At 43.9% G+C, this 11,788-nt stretch overlaps 1 non-coding gene across 1 annotated transcript; it reads right to left on the bottom strand.

Annotated features, from left to right (window-relative positions):
- Positions 1–6,649: 6,649 nt before the first annotated feature.
- On the bottom strand, positions 6,650–6,756 carry LOC145044495 (small nucleolar RNA R71). The gene has a single exon (XR_013681443.1). It is a non-coding gene; the product is annotated as a small nucleolar RNA R71 (small nucleolar RNA).
- Positions 6,757–11,788: the final 5,032 nt, after the last annotated feature.

Here is an 11,788-nt window from a genome sequence, read left to right on the forward strand (position 1 = left end):
GCGCTCTGTCCTTCAGAAGACAGGAGGCGAGTATGACCTTGTCCCCCTCGGCACATCGGCTCGTGCGGAAAGCATTGGCAACATCAGCCAACCATCTATTGCTAGCAATAGGGTCCATAACCCCATGATAATCTGGTGCTCCACAAGCTCTGAACTCCCGAAATGTCAGGTAGGTGCCCCTACCAAAGCCATCATCTCTATACGGAAGGCTCCCAGCCTCTCATCCAAAATTTCCAGTATACCCTCCTTGACCGAACCAAATATCACAGGACTCTGGTGTAGAATACTACGTGTAACCTCAGCTGATATCAAGTCCCTCATCCGCTACTTGAGCTGCTCGGCTCCTGATCCTTAGCCCGATCCCTCTTCGGCACCCGATCCGCCCATTGGTCTCTCACGCAACATCACCATGCTGAAAACATATCATAACAACCATCAGAATACTCCTTACTGATGAGGGATCACACACTCACTATAAGTTTCCTGGCCTCATCTTGGCCCTTCTTGAATCGAGTACGGATCCTCTGCTTTCAGTAGTACGGGCCCATACTACCTTCCACATCTATCCGTACTTTCCTAAAGAATTGCCTCAACTCCACCAAGTCCTTTATACTCACACTGCTCCCAACACTAATCTCATCCTAGGCTTGCCCTAGGGTAACCTCCAACCCGCACCCAGTCCTCATCTATTGAAGGTCTCTTCATAATGCCAATTAGCCATTACATGAATACCATCACATGTGACGAGGATCAGATAATCTTTCGAGTAAGGGACTCGTCCCTACAACAGTTAGACTCAGACAAGAGTTGTGCAATAGGGCCAAATCCAACACTCCGAGATTATTCAACCATGATCACATGTGACTTGACGTATTCACCTAATGGATAAATCCCATCACTCAGAGTCCCACAAAGCACAAAGCAAGTAGCATTCAGACAAAAAGCAAAACTAACCAGGACATAATCAAGCAATTCTACCCACGTAACAAGAATTTGTACTAGCATGCAATTCATACAGCTCATATACATATAACAGACACATAAGGCATTCTTCCTAGATCCTCAGTCCTAGTCTAGCATGTAGTTTCATACTCATATCATAACATAAACTTGTATGGGTAATTTGGGGTACTTACTTGAGCTCAGTTGATTGCATGCACCACACTCTTTTGTCTTTACAAAGTTCTTTCCTTTTCTCGAAATTCTTTTCGCTTTTTCTATAACTCTTTTTCTTTTCTAAAAATCCATTTTTACAAAAATTGCTTTCCTTTTGAAAAATTTTATACCAATTCCTCAGTGTGAGTCCAGACACACCCGATGGTGTATCCGAATCCCTCAAACCAAGGCTCTGATACCAACTTGTAACGACCCAAATATCATGACTAAAAATTTCCTTTAAAAACATCACTAAAACCATATTTATAAAACCATAACATAATTCATGACATAAATTCGGAGTATCAATTCAAAACATGTTCTTATTATCAGAGTAAACATCCCAGGCTGACTGAACAATGGTGTGTGCCATGCCATCACCCCAAGCTCTTCCCTCCGCTACCACAAGTACCTGAAACCAAAACTAAAAACTGTAAGCACGAAGCTTAGTGAGTTCCCCAACCTAGCACATACCACACATAATCACATACTGCAAACTCTGGGCCACGCCCACTATTTTGGGTCTCGCCCGTTACATCAGGGCACGCCCGATCCCTGGCCCTGCCTGTCTCTGAGCCCCGCTCAGTATACATATTTGTTTTACTTTAGACCCCGCCTGTCTCTGGGCCCGCCCGTTAAACGCATGCAAACATATAACCATAGCACATAACACATAAATTGAACATACCCTATTGCATTACTGTCCTAAGGCCTTGCCTATTTTGGGCCATTCCCTTGTCCTGCTACTGATGAGTCATGCAACCCCGTCCATACTCCTACTGATAGTGAGATATGGGCCCAACCCACACTCACCTTTCTCCTAACTTTGGCCTCACCCCTGTTCGGCTACTAATGAGATATGGAACCCCGTCCATACTCTGCTAATGGTGAGATACAGGACCTCGCCCACACTCACCTCCCTACCAGTCACATACAAGTATGACACAAAAAACAAGTATACTCTATCATGCGAACCATTCCTTGGGCACCCACCCGACATTAGAACTTGGTCCTGAATATCATACTAGCAAACAGTGCCCAGGGCTAACCCCCGGGTCTCTCATAACTACATGGGTCGACATTATGGCCGTAGACCCATTCACACAAAGGGAGACTCACCTTGCACTGTTGAACCCTTCTTGATACACTTTTGGCTGCTATCTAACAATCCCCGCACTGCTGCTCCTCAAGCTCCCCGAACTATCAATACCACAATAATACTTAGCCCAATACAATAATCCTTCTTAGGGTAGAATAACCATTGTACCCCTCCTAGTCCAACTTGATACATATTCAAAGTCCAACAGTAGGTTAGCTTCTCAAGCCTACTAGTGACCCACTAATGGCCCAATTTGCTACATTGGGCCCAATCCCTTAATGAGCCTTACCTTAAGCCCAACTATATATTCCTTGGCCCATATTAACTGACCCGTGATGGCCCATTATGGCCCAAACACTCAAACATGCCCCAAACTGCAACCTAATAATTCATGACCCATACAGACAAAGTATACGGGATATACATCTACGTACGCTAAGCGTACAGGCATGATGATGTGTACGTTGGGCGTACCTACACGTACGCTCAACGTAACTTCCTTCGTTAAGATCTTTTCCCAATAAGTGCTTAACACTCCAAACTAGAAGCTATAATCACAGATCCAAGCCCATTAAGACGTCTTAAGCTATAAAGTTGACTACTTGGTGATTTGCAACCCACCAAATAAGCCCAAACTTGAAATGTGACAAAATACTTCCATAACAAGGGCTAGATCTCATGCATGAGCTCATTGGGACCATAAAGATCGAGACTTTACTGCTTGTGGGGGCAGTTTTAGCTCTAAGGGTGGCAATCCCAAGCTCAAAGATGAAGTTATATCATAAAGGTCCACCCTTTGGACCTAAAAAGATCCCAAAACTCCCTAAATCTAGATCTAAGCTTCTATGAGGAAAGTTAGAAACTTTATACCTTCTAGGACTTGCAAATGAGCTGGAGAACTTGGATCCAAAGGCTCTTCCTTGATCAATGAGACTTCAAGATGGTCACTCCACTCCAAGAACACCAAAATGCACTCAAAATGGCCTTACAATCTCAAAGAACACTCTAGTGGGTTTAGGGTTTCGTGGTGGCTGAGTGAAGATGATAGGGAGGCTTGTAAACAGGGTGTTATGTTATTTATATAGTGGCTTACCCTAAAAAATAGGGTTTTGAGACTCCGAGCGTATGTTGGGCGTACGCCTCCCTGCACCCGCGATCAATTGCTCTAATACGTTGGGCGTACCCAGCTAAACCTACGCGTGCACTACATGCATGCAAGGGACTACCTTGCCAACTTTTCCATTAAGGGGCCATAAATCTCAATCACTTCAAAGTACTATAACTCCTTCATTCTAAGTCCGTTTTCGACGAACCTTATATCCACAGAAAGGTGGCGAGAAGTCCTACACTTCTAGCAACACACCTCGGCCCGAAACCTCCTCGAATAAAACTCAGAGCCCATAAATGACCAAAACACCCCTAGCCTTGGCTTCCGAAATCCAAAAATGAATATTTTTAGAACAGGGCGTTACATCTTCTTCGACTATACTTCCACCTCCCCCCCCCTGACTGTCTTCTCTGGCTACAATTAAATTTGATACTGAAATCAAACACAAGATTGAATGAAACCTGAACCTTAAATTGATCCAAGATGTAAACCTAAAATTGAAACTAAAATCGAATTTGAAACTAAAATCAAACACAAAATTCAAAATCAAAACTAAATTCAAACATGAAATTGAAATCAAACTAAAAATTAAATGTGTAAATTAATTCAAACCTAGAACTTAATCAAACCTTAAACCGAAAATTAAACATGAAATAAAACCTAATCGGTGTTGTATGGTCGATTTGGGCACTGAAATTGAAATCAAACAAGAAATCTATTGTATTTTTCACTTCTGGTTCAGTAACTTGATTTCCAGTCTGAGATAAAGAAAGATTGCAACACTCAAGTTTGTAATCTCTCATCAAATTCGAGTGCATGCATCACCTATGCCTTCACCGGTGGTGCTGGAAACAGATGTTGGTGGAGGAAAACGTGAGTGAGTCCACGCACCAACTCGGCGAATCAAGTGTGGGGTATTTTGATATTTGCATAATTAACCATATGTTTAGCATATATTTTTATTCATTTTTGGCTAATTATGTGCATAATGTGCACAAAAGGTACTTAATAATGCTTAAATTGTGTTTTCAATCCAAAAGACATGCTTGGAAGCAAAAAGGAATAAGGAGAAGCAATTAGAGACCAAAGAATGAAGATAAAGGAAAAACCCACACCTACTCAGCGAGTCCACGCACCAACTCGGCGAGTTCATGAGAATGTTCCCGAAGAAAAGTAAAAAATCCTTGTTGTACATGGATTTTACACTTGTACTCGGCGAGTCCATGACCTACTCACCGAGTAGCCCCAGTTTTGTGATAACTATAAATATGGGGTCTCAATTCGAATTAAAGACTTTTATGGCTTCCTTGGAGATAGAGCTGCGATTGAAGAAACCTTTGAAGACCTGAAGAACCCTAACCTTTGATCTTTTGAAGAATCAAGGCGAATTAGGTTATATTTTTCACTTAATCTTAGGATTGAATGATGTTTAGCTTAATCAAATTCGTGTTTGAGCTTGTTTTCCTTGTAATCATGAGCTAAATTCGGATGGTGTCTGTTTAGGAAGAACCAAATTACTCCTATGGTTTGATTATTACTTTTGTTAATTGTTTATTGGTGATTTTATTAAATTAAGTTTGTTAAAGAACCTTATGTATTAACCACAACTATTTTATGTTAACTGGAAGACAATTAAGCTGCATGAACATCTCTTAGTTGTTAACCTCATATGTTTATGTGACCACTCTATCATATGTCTAGGAATAATGAACATGAAACTAGAATTAATAAGAGAATGGGTAAATTAATGTGTGAGCTTGTTTGAGAAACAATCAAACAGGAGGTTAATTGAAACACCCACTTGATTAACCAATTACAAATCTTATTTAATCCAAATAATTGAACTAGGGAATTAATTAGTTTGAACAATTGACCACTGCTTGAATTGATTAATTGTCTAAGGGTTAGTATTAGTGAACATGAACCTAACCACTATAGTTGGTAACCAATAACAATTAATTTATCACATTATTATACAAATAACCATAGGAGTGAATTGGTTAGACCTAAACAGAAACTCTTAATCAAGTTGGTGAACTTTTACTTGTTTTAGTTTTTAGTTAATCACTAGTTAGGTGGTTTGTTTAAGTTTCTAGTCTTGTAAAACTAGAGAAAAACCTTTACTTTTATTACTTACTTAGTTAAAATTAGTTGTTAGTTTAATTTCCGTTCCCTGAGTTCAACACTCTACTTATCGAACTATACCACTAACAGACAGGTTCACTGCCTTTGTGTGCTAAATTTATCATTTAAAAGTAGGATTAAAACCAGTGCATTTTACACACATCAAGTTTTTGGCGCCGTTGCCGGGGAACAGTTCAAAAATTAAATCTAATTCCTAATTGTATCGATCCTTTGTGTGAGTTTTCTTGCACAAAGTTAATTTTTTTAGTCATTCAGTAAGTAGGTTAGGTTTTAGAATTTATTAGAATTTATTAGTTTTTTTTTAGAATTTTTACCTTTAGTTTTAATTTTTTCAATAAAACAAGCTACTCGCCGAGTGCACTCGCGCCTACTCGGCGAGTAGCCTGCTGTTTGATATTTATTTTTCGTTTAGTTAAGTTGCATTTTTTTGTTCTTTTTACGTGTTTTTCTTGTTTTATTGCAGGACTTTCATGACTAGAGGATCCAACACTCCGCTGGTACCCCCGCTTGAAGACCCGGAATCCGCGTTGAGAAAGAACAAAGACAAAGACATGGAAAGCTCAAATACACCTAAGAGGTCGTCTTTGTCTAACTTGAAGACTGTTTTTGGGAAGAAGAAAAGCAGCAAATCAGGAGCATCCAGCGCATCTTTAGCAAGCGAAGACCCGATCAAAGAAGACACCGAGTACGAAACCGAGGAGGAAGAAGAACCTACATACGGGCACAACTCCGATTCCGACAATGAATTAGCTCTTACCATGGATAACATTGATGAAATTCCCATGGGAGCATGGAAGAAGAGGATCCGCGATGACACTGGCCCAAGACTTGTGCAACCCGCAATTCCCACAACTGCTACTTTTGACCTCAAGGGTCACATCCTTGCTCAACTTAAGGAGATTCCCTTCACCGGCAAAGACCATGAAGATGCTTACAAACACTTGGATGAAGTCAATGATGTGGCTGATTAGTTTAATGTTCCAAATGTGCCTCGGGAAACTCAGCTACTTCGCATGCTTCCGGTTATATTGAAGGTTGCTGCTAAGGATTGGCTCAAGTCACTACCCCCCGGATCGATCACTACATGGGCCCAAATGAAAGAAGAATTCATTGATCAATTCTGCCCGCCATCCAATATATCCAAGCTAAAGAAAGCCATTGCTAACTTTAAACAACAAGCTGGAGAGTCACTATATGAAGCTTGGGAGAGGTACAAGAGCTTGCTAAGGAATTGCCCACATCATGACCTCAGTAGTCAAAAAGAAGTCTCCATGTGTTATGATGGAGTAAATGTTACCACAAGGCAATTACTTGACTCGCAAGGTCCACTCACGAAGAAGGCACCTCCAGTGATAATGCAATTGATTGAAGAATTCTGTAAGCATTCTAGAGAATACCATAATCCAAGAAATGATGTGACTAGGGGGGCCACCTATGCAACTTCCGAAGACTTGTCAGTGGTCATGGCTATGCTAAAAACTATGGATAGGAGGATAGACAAAATGGATCAAACAATACATGTTATTCAGGTGGGTTGTGAGAACTGCAATGGGCCTCATCTTACTAGAGACTGCGACTTGGATGAAAATGGCAACAAAAAGTTGCAAGTATGTTACTCAAGTGGGGATCGATATGATGAAGATTGGCGTAAACCAAAGAAGGAGTGGCTCCCTTATGATGAGTACAAGAAGACTAAGGAAGAGAAGTACAAGCAGAAGGGAATAGGCTTTTACCAAAAGGAGGAGTCGGCTCAAGAAAGGAAACCAAGTTTGGAAGAGATGCTTACCAGATTTGTAGCTACTTCAGAAAAGAGACATAATGATTATGATGCTGCAATCCAAGAAACAAGAACCATGCCTAGAAACCAGCAAGCATCTATCCACACCATTGAAACTGTAACGACCCAATTTTCACGTCCAAAAATTTTGTTTTTAAAACATTACTTTAGAAAACGTTAATAAATAAAAACATTGTTTGATCAAACTACACCACCACATAAACCATGTTCAAAAGTCAAGTCATACAACCAATCGAAACATCAGAGTATAAATCCCAGAGAAATCTAATAGATACGGAAACCAGTGTGTGTGCATGATGTGCCGCTACCGTGCCAGCTCCTTCCCTTTCGATGAAGAGGTACCTGAAACCAAAACTGTAAACTGTAAGCACAAAGCTTATTGAGTTCCCCCATCGTACCACATACCGTACAATACATAACATACATACTGCCAGGCTATTCTGGGGTGCCTGACTACCCGGTACGGCCATTCTGGGGTGTCGACTACCCGTGCGGCCATTCTGGGGTGTCGTCCTACCCATGTCAAGCATTTCTGGGGCGCTGACCTACCCATGTCGAGCTATTCTGGGGTGATGACTACCCTTCGGTCCTAACAACCGAACCTCGGGGACTATTTCACCCCCTACTACTACCATCACATATATCATAACACAAACATAATATCAGACATATCTGGGGTGTCTGACTACCCTTCGGTCCTAACAACCGAACTCTACTACTATCACATACAACATATCATGCCAACATATAACATATCGGGTAGTAGCAAACCTAGATGATATCACAAAGACAATCATCTAACATACAACTCCTACTGGTGGGCCGACATTGTGGCCTTAGACCCACCGTTACTGGAAGGTAACTCACCTTAGAGTAGCTGCTGATCTGTGTGGGAATAGTCTGTCTGTTGTTGCTGCTACTCCAGAAATCCTCCGGCTGTAATTCCCACCAAACACTTAGTCAAAAACTGCTAACTGTCCTTTGGGTAAAATGACCATTTTACCCCTGATCATGCCCTAAGTCAAAGTTAGAGTCAACTTCTAGTTGAGCCGACTCGCCGAGTTGGCTCGCCAACTCGTCGAGTCCATGTCCAAACAACTGACCTGGATTCTATTTCTACTCGTCGAGTTAGGTGTTGACTCGACGAGTTCTCCTTCTAACCGATGTTCAAGTCCTTCATCCTACTCGCCGAGTTGTATGAACAACTTGCCGAGTTCATCTTCATCCGATGAACAATTTATACTGTGACTCGCCGAGTTGTATTAACAACTTGCAGAGTTAGTTCTTGATCTAAGGAGATTACCTTGAACTCGCCGAGTCTGGGCATCAACTCGTCGAGTTCCGTTATGGGTGAGTTTTGGCTTCCAACTAACCGAGTCCACCCTGGACTCACTACACAACTCGACACATCTAAAAGGGGACAATCTCGGAGACTCGCGACTAGACTCGCCAAGTCAGATGAGCGACTCGCCGAGTCTGTTTCATGCAAGAGCCATATACGCGATTTTGCTCAAATCTAGTCCATTCCATTCATAGATCTGGGTTTCTAGAGCATGAATAACATGTAAAGTTTCCAACTTTACGTGTAGATATTCATCCATGAGGGTTTTAGGGTTCAAAATGCACCAAAAGAGTAGATCTAAGGTCTTCATGCAATATGGGTCCATAAAGGTAGTAGATCTGAGCTCCTGGAACTCAACCAAGCCTAAATCTAGAGGCCAATTAACTTATTACGAAATATGATGCAGATACAAGCTTGGGGAAGGGCTCAAGGAAGACTTTAATGGAGTTATAAGCATATAGACAGGGGGGAAACGAGTTTTACCTCAAGGAAATCTTTGAGAGGACACTAAGATGCTTGGCTTCCTTCCCTTCCTCTTGATCTACTCCACTTCCTTCTCAAAATCTTCAAGAACACACACTAAAATGCCTCAAACTCACAAGAACAAGAGCTAGAACGTATGGAGAGCTTCTGGGGGTGAATGGGGCGGAGTTGGGGCGCAAATGGGTGTTTAAATAGGGTGCAAACCCTTGGAAATTAGGGTTTCATCAAACAGCGCAGACTCGCCGAGTCCCTAATATGGACTCGTCGAGTCGCCATCTTATCCACGCCCCAAAGTCTCGTCTCTACTCGGCGAGTCAGGCCTCCAACTCGCCGAGTCCACGACCAAAAACACAAGTACTAAGGCAAAACTCACATACCAGGAACCATGTGCTACAAATCTCCCCCACTTATTTCAGTCTTCGTCCTCGAAGTCTGCTGTTCGATCATGAAATAGCTCGGGGTAATGCTCCATCATCTCTTCTACCGGCTCCCAAGTCCACTCCGAACCTTTGCGGTGCTGCCATTGCACCTTCACTAGTTCCACCCTCTTGTTCCTCAAATCCTTCGACTTCTGGTCGAGGATTGCGACTGGGCGCTCAATGTAATTCAGGCTGTCATCAACCTGAATATCCTCCAACGGCACTACTGCTAAATCATCCACTAAGCACTTCCGCAGCTGAGAGACATGGAAAGTGTTGTGGATCTGGCTGAGCTCAAATGGCAGATCCAATCTATATGCCACCTTGCCCACCCGGGCTACAACCCTGAACGGTCCGATAAATCTCGGGCCCAACTTGCCCCGCTTCCTGAATCGAATGACGCCTTTCGAAGGCGACACCTTCAGGAGAACCATATCCCCGACTTGGAACTCCAAGTCGGATCGATGCTTGTCGGCGTCACTTTTCTGCCGACTCTGAGCAGTCTGAAGCCTGCTGCGAACCTATTGGATCCTCTCGATCGTCTCGAGCACCACCTCGGTGCTCCCTATGACCCTCTGGCCAACTTCACCCCAGCATATCGGGGTCCTGCACCTCCGTCCGTACAACATCTCGAATGGGGGACGGTCAATACTCGCGTGGTAGCTGTTGTTGTATGAGAACTCAGCCAAGGGAAGATAGGTATCCCAGCTACCACCGAAATCTAACACGCACGCCCGCAACATATCCTCCAAAGTCTGGATGGTCCGCTCGCTCTGACCATCCGTTTGCCGGTGAAAGGCGGTGCTAAAATGCAAACGAGTGCCCAACTCGTCATGAAACTTCTTCCAAAATCTGGAAGTGAATCGCACATCTCGGTCTGATATCACTGACACTGGCACCTCGTGCGGCGCTACTATCTCCCTGATGTAGATATCGGCCAACTTTTCGGCCGAGATGCTCTGCTAAATCGGAATAAAATGGGCGCTCTTGGTCAATCGATCCACGATGACCCAAATCGAATCTACTCCGCGCGCAGTCCTGGGAAGCTTTGTGATAAAATCCATCGTGATGTCTTCCCATTTCCACAACGGGATGTCCAATGGCTGCATCTTCCCATGCGGTCTTTGATGTTCGGCCTTGACCTTCCTGCAGGTCAAGCACCGCTCGACGTACCATGCCACATCCCGCTTCATGCAGGGCCACCAATAATCTAGACGAAGATCCCTATACATCTTCGTCGCCCCGGGATGAATAGAGAATCGGGACTTGTGCGCCTCCTCCATCAAGATCTGGCGCACGCCTCCGTGATACGGCACCCACACCCTGCGGTGTAGCATCCATAGTCCTTGACTATCATAATCGAAGGAGGAAACCTGACCCACCACACGCTCGCTCTTCCGATGTTCCTCCTTGATAGCCTCCTGTTGAGCCTCCCGAATCTGCTCCAACAGGGGAGTCACCACAGTCATCCTCAAGCAAATATCCCTGATCGATTCTGCCTTGCGGCTAAGCGCATCGGCCACCACGTTGGCCTTTCCCGGGTGGTAAAGGATCTCACAATCATAATCCTTCACCACGTCTAACCACCGACGCTGCCTCATGTTCAAATTCGGCTAATCCATGAGGTACCTCAAACTCTTGTGGTCCGTGTAAATGGTACACCGAACCCCGTAGAGGTAATGCCGCCAAATCTTGAGAGCGAAAACCACCGCCCCCAACTCCAAATCATGCGTCGGGTAGTTCGCCTTGTGAGGCTTGAGCTGCCCCGAAGCGTAGGCAATGACATTCCCCCTCTGCATCAATACCGCGCCCAACCCTGAAATAGACGCATCATAATAAATCACAAAATCATCTACGCCCTCTAGCAGGGCTAAGATCGGCGCCTCGCACAATCTCTGTCTCAGTGTCTCAAACGCTGCCTGCTGCTCGGGTCCCCACCGAAAGACTACGGCTTTCTTCGTCAGCCGTGTCAAGGGTACGGCTATCTTGGAGAAATCCTGAATGAACCTCCGATAATAGCCTGCCAATCCTAGGAAACTCCAAATCTCATATGGAGACTTCGGAACCTCCCATCTCATCACGACCTCGACCTTGGCCGGATCGACTAGAATCCCGTTCTGGTTGACAAGGTGTCCGAGAAATTGCACCTCGCGCAACAAAAACTCAGACTAGAGAACTTGGCATACAAGCTCTCCCTCCTCAGGGTCTCCAAAACCTCTCTCAGATGCTCCTCATGCTC

This window comes from Lactuca saligna, chromosome 4 (assembly GCF_052625555.1).
Source record: "Lactuca saligna cultivar CGN05327 chromosome 4, ASM5262555v1, whole genome shotgun sequence".
Taxonomy (NCBI): domain Eukaryota; kingdom Viridiplantae; phylum Streptophyta; class Magnoliopsida; order Asterales; family Asteraceae; genus Lactuca; species Lactuca saligna.